Consider the following 11,860-nt stretch of genomic DNA (forward strand, 5'->3'; position numbering starts at 1 on the left):
ATATAATTTTTGTAGTTGGGGTAACCAAATAAGAATTTTGCCACTGGACCTATTAGCTTACTATAGTTAACCCGATTTAAGTGTAACCCGATCCAAATAATAACGGATACGACCAAGATCTATGTGATCCTGTTGTAACTCGTTTCCGAATTTGTTTTGGATTGGATGTGATGTTATTATTACAAATGAGTTAGTACATATGTGTATTAGTTTAATATGCATGTGTAGCATAATTAATCATGACAAAACTATGGTAGTATATGTCTGTGCGATGTATATAACTTATAAATTAAGTTTTTTTTACGAATATGTTTTGTGAAATCAAAGGGTCCCATAGATGTGTTCTATGATGTAATTAAATTATGGAATTTCTAGTTTATATCATGAATGATGATAATGAGCTTAGCGAAATTTTCGGGTGATTGATACAAATGATGAAATCTCGTTAATTTAATTAGAAATAAAAATAGTGCCTAATTAATATCCATTACATTGTGCATAATTGTAGATGACAACTAAGAGTATGATTGGAGACTTGTCCACGAATGAAAAACTAGATGGTACTAACTATGACATCTGGCATAGGAAGACTCAATATCTCCTTAATGAACGCGAGGTTTTAGAAAACTTATCCATTGTTATGGTTGAACCTAAGGATACCGAAAGTGATCGGTATAACCAAGAATTAACAGCATACCAAGAATGGTCCAAAAAGGATCGTTCGGCGCGCTATACTATGTTGTACTGCATGCACAACGATCTGATTGGGGAATTTGAGAATTGTCTCACGGCTAAGGACATTTGGGATAAGCTTAAGGTCAAGTTCGGTCAAACATCTGCTACCAGGCTTCATGCCTTGACTTTGAAATGGATGAGATACACTATGGATACAAGTCATAGTGTGGCTGAACATCTTCGAATCATGAGTGCTATGATTCGTGACCTGAAAGCTGCTGGGCGAGAAGTTGACGATGAGGAGCAGGTTCTCAATGTGATTTGTTCACTTCCTGATGAACCTGTTAGCTGGGCTAATTTTAAACTCCTCATGGCTCATAGTGAGCATGTCAAGACATTTTCTGAGATCGCTAGACACCTAGAGTGGAGGTGGAGCGTCAGAAAGCAATTGCGCCTTCACATGTTGCTTTTGTAGCTCATGGACGCGAGTCGAAAAAGGCAAAACATCGATCTAAGCGATCTAAGAAGGCTCGTGTTTCCCAAAGCCATGGACCTGAAGGTGGTGTGGCTAAGCAACCAAAGGCAAAAGGCCGTAAAGAGGTTAAAATTGCACTTGTGAAGTGCTTCAACTGTGGAAATAAAGGTCATTTCGCTCAAGACTGCTCGGAGCCGAAAAAGGTACCTTACCATATTGTTACTCATGAAACTTATGTTTGTTCCCATGCATTAGTTGCTAATCACCTTCCTAATTGGATTGTAGATACGGGAGCCAGCAAGCATGTAGTTCATGATCGAGCTGGGTTTGTGGAATACCACCGTGTGCCTGTGGGTTCACAGACTGTTATGTTGGGCACCGGAACCAAAGAAGATGTTCTAGGTATTGGTACATACAAGATCAAGTTACGAGGAGGCAAAACGTTACTTCTTCATTGATACCCTTTACGCACCTGGGGTGCAATGTTGCTTAGTTTATGTTGTTGCTTTATTAAAACTTGGTTTTTCCTTTTATTTTCAACTAAACATTTTGGATATTATGTATCATGGAGATTTGTTCGGTCGTGGGTGCATAAAAGACAGTTTCTTTGTGCTTGATTTGGATTATGATTCTGATAATAATTCTATGCTTGCGGTTACTTCTAACTTTGATATTCATTCTGAATCTGTTAAATGGCATCCTAGACTTGGTCATATTGGGCAAGATAGGATGAGTAGACTTGCAAAAGGTGGTCTCTTAGACCAGCTCACTAAGGTTAAGCTACCTAGGTGTGAGCCTTGCTTAGCTGGTAAAGCTACTAAGAAACCTTTTGGCAAGGCAATGAGGGTGTTGGTTCCTCTTGAGTTAATTCATTCCGATATTTGTGGGCCTGTTAGTGTTAAGGCACGTCATGGCGCTGTTTATTTTCTCACTTTTATAGATGACTACTCACGATATGGGTATTTGTACCTATTATCGCATCACCACGAAGCCCTTAATATGTTTAAGCGTTTTGTAGCGGAAGTAGTTACCAAATTAGATCGAAAAGTAAAGACACTTCGAACTGATTGTGGTCGTGAATACCTTTCTGATATGTTTAAAGGGTTTTGTGAGGAAAAAGGTATTCAAGGACAACTCACGATTCCTTACACTCCGCAACAAAACGGTGTAGCGGAGAGGAGAAATCGTACGTTACTAGATATGGTTAAGTCAATTATGGCGCGAGCTAATCTTCCTATCAGGTTTTGGGGAGATGCTTTGCTTACATCAACTTATATTCTTAACTGTGTGCCAAGTAAGAGTGTGTCTACCACTCCATATGAGTTATGGAATGAAAGAGTGCCTTCCATGGATCATTTACGACCTTGGGGTTCGGTTGGCTATGTGCACAACCAAAACCACAAGTTTGGTAAACTTGGTCCAAGAGCGACTAAGATGGTGTTCATAAGGTATCCTGAGCATTCTAAAGGTTATGTAATGTTCGGTGAACAACCAAACAGTGGCTTGACAGAAGTTAACACCCGCAACGTTGATTTTCTTGAGGATGAGTTCCCAAGTGTTGGTGAAATTAAAAAGGATCTTGAGTTGTATGAGTTACAAAATGACTTGGAACTATCTCTTGGTGAGTGGGAGAAATTAGGTTCTAACCAAGGCACCGAGGATATTGATGTTCCACCAAATGACTGAAATATTAGGAGTAGTCCTATAATTTCAGATGAGGGATGTCTGTCTGCTTTAGGTAATCAACCAGAGATCGAGGTAGTCCCCGTATCTCAAGTAGAACAAGAGGTGTGTCCTCAAGTTTCTGAACCTACTAATCTTAGTGATAGTGGGAGAGATCAGTCCAACAGTCAGATAGTCAGTCAAGATCCTATAGTACGAAGAAGTGAGCGTGGAAAAGTACCTCGTCCATATTTTCAGATCGAAGAGGGAGCATTTGTTTGCACTCCTTTGGATGTTGAGGAGACCACTTTTTTTACTGAGGCTTTAGATTCACCAAATCATAAAGAATGGATGCATGCCATGAGAGAAGAAATGACCTCGATGGAAAAGAACCATGTCTGGGAACTAGTTCAGCTCCCTACTCATCGTAAATCTATTGGAAGCAAGTGGGTTTACAAGATCAAGAGAAAAGCTGATGGGTCAGTTGATAAGTTTAAGGCTCGATTAGTGGCGAAAGGTTTTACCCAGATTGCTGGTATAGACTTTGATGAGACATTTTCTCCTATGGTGAGATTTGCCTCTATTTGTCAACTTCTAGCTTTGCCTGCTCACTTGGACTTAGAGTTGGTCGAAATGGACGTAAAAACTGCTTTCCTTAATGGTACACTTGAGGAAGAAATATATATGGATCAACCTATTGGGTTTATCTCGAAAGGTCAGGAAGACAAAGTGCGTCGACCTAAACGATCTATATATGGTCTTAAGCAGTCATCCAGGCAATGGTACTTCAGATTCTATGAAGCCATTACTTCTTTTGGTTTCACGATGGTTGATGAAGATCATTGTGTGTATGTTCAGAAAACATCAGAAGGAATCACTTTTCTTTCTTTGTATGTTGATGACATACTGGTGGCTAGAAATAACATGGAGATGATCAACACCACTAAAGAGTGGTTGTCCTCTGTCTTTGAGATGAAGGACTTGGGTGAAGCAAGGTATGTCCTTGGCGTGGAAATTATAAGAAACCGTTTTAAGAGACTTCTTGGGTTATCTCAAAAGTCTTACATTGGGAATGTCTTGGAACGATTTCGAATGCATAACTCCAAACCTGTTGATACTCCTGTCGAGAGGGTCTAATTTTGAGTCTTGATCAATGCCCGAAAATAGATGAAGAAAGAAAAGAAATGAGCAAAGTTCCTTATGCTATTGCAATAGGGAGCTTAACGTATGTCATGTTATGTACAAGGCCAGAAATTTGTTTTGCGGTTGGCTTGGTAAGTCGTTACCAAAGTAACCCAGGACCTGCTCATTGGGAAGCAGTCAAGAGAATCTTACGTTATCTTAGTGGTACAAGTGATCTTGTTTTATGTTTCCAAGGTGGAAATATGAGTGTACAAGGATACTCAGATGCGGATTTTAGCGGCGATTTGGATGAGTCTAAATCGACTTCCGGATATGCTTTTATCCTTGGTGGAGGTGATATATCCTGGTGTAGTAAGAAGCAAGATTGTGTTGCTTTATCTACAATGGAAGCAGAATACGTTGCATGTTGCCTAGTTGTGCAAGAAGCTATTTGGTTGAAGAGTTTTCTACATGATCTCAACATCACTCCTAAGGTTGATGAACCTGTAGACATGCACTGTGATAATACTGCTGCTATACAGTTCGCTAAAGATCCAAAGTTTCATAAAAAAATCAAAACATATTAGGAGGCGCTTTCATTTTGTTAGAGAGGCTATCAGAAAGAAAGATGTTCTCATTAATTATATACACACTAGCATGATGGTTGCGGATCCCTTGACTAAGCCAATTCCTAAGAGTGCTTTTGTAGCCCATGTGAAGAACTTAGGATTGCGTAGGTTGTAGTCGTTTTTTATGTAAGGGAATATATTTGTAATGGACATGTGTTGAGCATCAATGAAATAAATTTGTTTGTTGCTTGGAAATGTTCAATTGTTTAATTAGGCACTTGAAAATGTCACCAGGTTTTATGATCGACCTATTCACAACAGGTGATCGCCCTGACACTTGTGTAGTGTGCAGGATGAGACTTAGTCGTATTGGCATTGTGTGTGTGCAATATGGACTACCATCATACATGTGTTGTAGAATTGATAGTCGCCTTAGTATGTAGGGATTTACACCCTTCTACTAGTGTTTATAGCGGAAATATGACATCTAATGTCTACACTAGTATTCCCAGGATCACATGCAAAACTAGTAATTAATCTAATGGAGATAGTAGATTACCTTAATCGCTTTTCCCTCGAACTAGTTGAATTGATTGAAGAAGACCAAGAGCTTCAAGTGTAGCTCCTCTACTTGGGACACGAGCAATCAATTTGATCTCCCACCTTGTTATATAGCTAGCACACCAATGGTGGTTGGAAAAGAAGAACACCTTCTTTTGACTAGATTGATAGTAATGGGAATTAGCTCACTTTCTCCTCTCTACTTGATGTGGTAGAGTAAGAAAGCTTAGAGAGAAATTCCACACCTTATTCTCTGCCCTAAGAGTGTTTATATAGAACCCTAATAAGAGTCCACCTCCTTTTAGGTTTCCTAAAACACCCTTTAGAATAAGATTTAGGGAAATAGTCGAAAATAGCAACTATTGGTATTTTCTCAATTCCCTAAGGAGGAGGTGCCCAAACACCACGAAAATTGGCAGATATAATGTTTATTATATCAGCAACTAACCCTCCAAAATTCAGCCCAATCCGAGTCCTAGAAGTACCCGAACCGGTCTAGGCCCAAAAACCCTGTTTTTGGCCCTTTTGTACTATCTTTGCCTAATTCCTTTTTAGGCCTATGAGATATGTTTATGGGACACTCCCATGATTATATCTCACTCCCACTAGTCATATCCTAGATCAATTTGTCACTCTTATGTGTAACCCGTTGTAGGATCCGATCGAAGTTAGCCGCGAATTACTCCGTAATTCGACGATCGTAGTTGGTCTCTAGCTACAACTCTACGATCCCTAAATCAATCGGACTTGATGATCTTCCACATCAATTGTCCTATCCGACAAATCGTTCGCATTGTCACCTTGGTCGAAGGACATCTCCTTCAACTCCTTCAGACTCCCACTTGGACTTAGAACAAGTGCAATGCCTCGATTCCCGTGTCAATTTAGTATCCCATCTGATACGTCACATCATTCAGACTTTCTTGATATCCGAGTACGACTGTAAAAGACAAACGATTAACTTTAATCCGTTTGAGCGCGGCCACGCATTTTCAGTTGCTACTCATCAAGTGGCCTTGAGACACTTTGTACCTAATGTGATTAGGGTGACACAATCCATTCTTGCACTCCCACTTAACTTCATGTCTATCATGTCCTTCCCAGTATCCGCCTTTATAACCTCCTTTTACGGCGCGGCGTTTAACGGAACCAAAGTCGGGCATTCCTTACATAAGATGAGTGGAGCACTCATGTTTTGAGGAATCTCTCCAATTGTCTTTATGAGAAGTATTGACGTTCATCACGAGTGATGTACTTCTCATTTGAGGGTTATCCAGTGTATAAACCTTTTACACACCCACGTAGTCGAATAGAATATACTATTCATATAGCCCATGAAACTGCGCTATCCCATCGACTCCCGTGCTAGTCTTCGTGAGTCATTGTTGTCCATGCAATGACCTGGACCAGGGATTTTTGATAATAAATATTCCAAGTTTACTTAATAGGGTTTCATTCATCAGATCACGTATCTGACAAACCTATTCGGAACGTTTTATTATCGATGGACTGACGTTTAAACACTAAACCAAGTTTAGACGACTGGTGAAATAATTCTTATTATTTCTGATAACGAGAGTTGTAAATCTGAGCCTCTTCCTTAAAACTCCTTTTACCCACTCAGTTTTACTTGTCGAGGTTTAAAATTATACCTCATGCCTTAGACTGTGTATGAATCTCATACTATGTCTAAGGTGACAGTTTAGTTTGACTACCGTGGTAGTCGGTTTTAAACTTTGCTTATTACCAATTAATTTGAAGATTACTATCTTCAACCTTGATAATATCTAGTAATCTTTACTAGGGTTAAGGCCTTTAATTCTTTGTGTAGTATTTGCAACAGTTCCCGGCTTAAAACACTTTTAGCCTACTTTCCTTCCATGTCTGGAAGTTTGCTACGATGACATGTTCAACTTTGTACTACTTCATCCTTTAGCCTTCTAGGATGTACTAAGTAGTGTTTCGGTTTTCCAATCCGAATTCGGATGTTTAAATGCTAATCATGTCCAACATGATTGACTTATGTTTTCGAACATAAATGTCTCTCTCATGCGTGCTAGCTCATCGGTGTCTTTTAGACTCCGAGTTTTGCAACGCCCTCTGTCATGAGTTTTTGGGTCGAAATTCTTTTAGACTTTCCGAGTCTTAGATTTTCTGTTTCGGATCTCAAGCATCTCAGCGTACTGAGTCTCTCTAATCCTATCATCCTTTTGATCTATGCTTATAGATCTTCAGATGCCCAAAATGGCATTTTATCCTTTTGTGTGTGGTCCTTTATTGAGTCAGTTCGTTACTATTATACAACACCTTATGTCGTACTCAATCTTTTGTATGTACTCTGCATACGGACCCGGAAGGTTTGTTTACTCCCACTTACCTTCTTGAAACTCGTGATTCAAGATTTTCTTCATTCTCCAGGAATCAAATTTCTCTGATTGCCTTTTGAATCGAAGATTCTAACTCTTGCGTGCTTTTAATCCGTCGATAGATTTCTGAAGCATGCTTGTGGACATAACTTGATTGGAAGAATCTTTATTCTTTTTGTCTCGTTTCGGGAAACATGAATGTTTCCATCCTTCTCAGTTTTCTACTTTGGAAAACCAATTTAGGTCTTCTGTTGACTTAAATTATCAAGCTTCATGTCTTGACGAGATATGGATTCCACGATGATTTTGGCTTCTAGCCAAAATCTAGAGTCAGTTTCCGTTTCTGCGCAGGTCTTTTATCTCTTCAGAAAAAACCTTTATTTTCTGTGTCTTTGAGATTTGACCTTTTAGGGCTTTTGAACAACAATTTGGAATTTTCTCAACTACTTTGAGATATTCCTTTAGAGACACTTTCACTTGTTTTGAGAGTTCTCCGGCGAATGACATTCGCTTTTGTGCGGTGGGTTTATAAGATCATATCTTTAACCTTTCCTTTTCCAAGGAGTCGCAGTTTGTTGCTCTTGGTCGAATTTAATCGACTTGTACAAGTTTCATGATTGTTCTTCATGACCCTCCATGATTTTTCTCATGATCGAATTAAATCGACTTGTACTTTTCTCCCACTTATTCTTGTAATAATTAGTGTTTTCTCCCAGACTACTAGGTGTGCTCACTACAAAAAATATGTTGATTAGGGACGGTCAAAAACTGTCCCTACTGAGGTATAATCTGTCCCCAAATGTCTTTCAGGGACAGTTGTAGTCTGTCCCTATTACCGGCGTCCCGAATAATATTAGGGACAGATATAGGGACAGATAGGTTCTGTCCCAATAGATATTAGGGACAGAAATTTTCCGTCGCTAATCTTATTAATTTTCATAAAAGAGTGGTTGGTTCAGCCAGACAACCGTCACAAATATTATAGTTTTCCAAATAGGGTATTAATTTTTGTACTATAAAAAAATTCTGAGCAAACAAATTTCACATTCCACTTCAAACAAATTTTACATCCAACTTTAAACGAATTCTCACAAAATTTCATACATTAATTACATTAGAAGAAATGTTTTAGCCAAAGGCTCTATTATTATACCAGTATCATCTAATTAAAGCAGATAAGAAAAATAATACATTCACAACTATGTCATTCGTTGAATCTCCACTTATATGAGAAGGTGTTTCTTCTTCTCATATGCATCGATGAGGATGTTCCAAGCTGTTACATATCGAGGTTGAATCTTCACTGCATTCTCGAACCGACTTATTCCCTTTGCCACCTTCCCATCTCGTATGTAGCTTACACCAAAGGCATTATATACCTTTAAAATACTCTCCCCTGATGAGAAATAGATAATAGGGGTCCATTGTCATTATATACCTCGAAGGCTCGAACACAAGAACATTGAACATCCAAAAGGAGGGATGATACAAGTGTATTCCGTTAAGCTACATACAAAAACCAGAAACTGCCATCGTACCACCATTCGTTCGTGCTGAATCTACATCACTATCCAAGGAAACTAACAAACTTGTTACGAAATACAAACGATACAAAGTTATATCACACCTGTGCGAGATCTTGATCATCACCATCACATTTTGAAATTGCTTACTGCAAATATTTAGTTGCAGTGGGGTAGTACTTCCTTCTCAACACCACTGCACCAAGCTGGAGCTCAGTAGCACCAGCATCACCATTTCGTACTTGCTCCTGAATATTCGTAAAAGGGTTTTTGAAATAAAGAAGACATAATATCATAAACATATACTCTAATAGTATAAAGAAACAAATTATGCTCAGAAAGAGGCATTATGATTTAGAAGAAATATAGCAAACTAGGGTAAAGTTTAAAAAAATGAGAAGATGTACCTGCAATTCTTTCGCTAAAGATCAAGTTTTCTACGAACAAGGACTTTAAAAATCACAAAAAAAGTAGAGCTCCAACCAAGTCGTAATAGCAAGTAAGACTGATGATATCATGATATCACAACTCAAATAGCTCTCCAATCTCATAAACTGAGTTGATTCTCATGTCTTTGGGGAAGCGTGCTTGTGCTAAACTCAATCGTGTCATTGCCCCACAAAGAAAGACAGACATCCATATCCATTTCAGTGGCCTATTTGTACTTCAGTATATTCATAAATCGACAAGTCTCTTGAAAAATCTGCAACAGTGTAACATCATTCAATAAGCAGAAATCTTACATACGAGGCAGTAAATTTCGATCACAGTAAGTTTTTTTTTTTTTAGGCATATATTACACTATAAATTATGAGCATGATACATGAAATTCATAAATTCAATGATCTTTTGTACTGAGTATGACCTCCATACCTCCATCTATCACACAGAAAAACAATGAGAAGTTCAGAAAATAGTAAAGCCCTTATATTGAGTCATTGACTATGACACAGACACATGTGGTGATGTTCAAACTCTCCCAAAAGAAAATTAAGGCAAAAGTTTGTTGAACGTGTTCATATTGAAGAGCAACTCTGATCATTAGGTAGGCAACCATCTATAAACATATAATGCCTTCTTTTATTTGGTTATTTGCTGATCTGCTATATGCTTCCACCTCATATAAAATTACTAAGTTTACCAAAAAAAGAAGCCCCTAAATTAACCATAAAAATAGGCTAGGTGATTAAAATTGTGAGTGTTAACTTGAATCTCTGAAAAACGTATCACATGAAAAAAAAAGGCCCGTGCACATCGCCCTTTAAAATGTTCTTAGGAAATGGAATAGCTAGTGAAATATCTTGCATGGCATTTCAACTCCATGTATCAGAAATCAACTCTAATACATCACTACAAAATCACTAAAGAAATCAAACCAAAACATAATGGCCTACTTACATAAAATGCATTAGAAATCAGCTCCCTCAAGAAGATATCCTTGCAGCTGTAAAGAGAGTTGATGATGATGTGTATAAGCCGAGAAACCTCAGCCAGGAACTCAGACTTCTCCGCTATGCTGCCCATAGATCTCCTCGACTTTAACTTTGCCTCCCTGAAACAACAAACTCACATTTCCAGACAAGTTCTATACTTCATAGGTAATTATGAACTGAGGAAAAATAAGAACTCAGCGAAATCAGAATCTGTAGCCAGTCCATCGGGAACAACACCAAGCTTCTCTTCAACCTTAGGTTTACATATGACATCATAAGTAAGTTTGTAATTTAGACCATTAAGAAACTAGTTTGAGGTTGAAATTCTTCCTTAATCCTTATATTTCGTTCTGACATTTTACCAAACAATTAGTGGGTGCCAATTTTCGAAGCACTACTTGATAAAAAAAAGTAACTAAACATATATCAAACAAACTATAAAAGACATCAATCCAAATACTAACTTAGTCATTGTGTAGGAAATATGATAAGAGATGAGTTATGATCAATTTTATACATGAAAAAGCAAAACCAAGAAGGCTAGTAAAGTAACAAGATATTGCAAATATGAACAAAACCCATGAAATCAAGTACCTAGACAATCAATTCGAGTGAAAGCAAAATAATCAAACTTTTCATAGATATCTCTTTAACTAGAATTATCTAATTTTATGTGATGAGAAGTATAAAAAAAATCATTCATAAATAAGTTCAAATGAAATGGTTTTATGTAACAATGAAGTTCATTCACAAACAAGCTAGGCAGGAAAAAGGTTTTTCAAGAGATATATATTTAGTAAAACAACTCATTTCCTCTCAAAAACCTCAATTTCTACTAAATCAAATAATGACATTGCAACTCCAGCTTTGATTGATTCAAACAAAATATTTTTTTTTGTAAAACAAATGCAATATATTTGCAACAACCTAAAATCCAAATCTTTCTCAAAGTATGATTCATAATTACTTTATCTTCTAGAAAGGGAAACCCTAAATCAATTTTTTTTCTTATGTTACTCATTCAGTTCATGACCTTGAAAACCCTAGATAACTTTAGTGGGACTGTAGTACTTAATGACTAGGGTGAAGAACAGAAAAAAAAAAAAAAGATGAAAAAGAGATTTAATCGAAGGTATAAATGATACCAGTAGGAGCAACTATTTTCTCTGATTTGCTCGAGCCAATCTCTCTGATTTCACTGAAATTAATTTGTTAATTTCTCTTATTTTTCTGGTTTGTAGTAATAGAAGAAGCAGAAGAAGAAAACTCCAGCCCTACTTGAACAAACCCAAGAGAAGATGAATCCGAGCAAGAGTAAAACCGAAGAAGAATAAAAAAAAAAAAACTGAAGCAGCAGAAATCGTGGAGAGAGAGGAAAGAGGGAAAGAAAATATTTGGGAATTTCTTTTTTGCATTTGACCGCCAATATAGTTTTCCGCGGGACGCAAAATTTGAAAACTTTCACAATATTATT

At 37.5% G+C, this 11,860-nt stretch overlaps 1 long non-coding RNA gene and 1 pseudogene across 1 annotated transcript; one reads left to right on the forward strand and one right to left on the reverse strand.

The window, feature by feature from the left end:
- The first annotated feature begins 3,996 nt into the window (after window positions 1-3,996).
- On the forward strand, window positions 3,997-4,521 carry LOC147556510 (secreted RxLR effector protein 161 pseudogene; annotated as a pseudogene).
- Window positions 4,522-8,457: 3,936 nt separating this feature from the next.
- On the reverse strand, window positions 8,458-11,503 carry LOC147556511 (uncharacterized). Its single transcript, XR_015234870.1, has 4 exons — window positions 10,352-11,503; window positions 9,361-9,656; window positions 9,058-9,201; window positions 8,458-8,936 (listed from the first exon to the last, which is right to left on the reverse strand). It is a non-coding gene; the product is annotated as an uncharacterized LOC147556511 (long non-coding RNA).
- Between the last annotated feature and the right edge of the window lie 357 nt (window positions 11,504-11,860).

Source organism: Eschscholzia californica, unplaced genomic scaffold, assembly GCF_041429995.1.
Source record: "Eschscholzia californica isolate CP2 unplaced genomic scaffold, dmEscCali1.0.p SCAF_2, whole genome shotgun sequence".
NCBI lineage: Eukaryota > Viridiplantae > Streptophyta > Magnoliopsida > Ranunculales > Papaveraceae > Eschscholzia > Eschscholzia californica.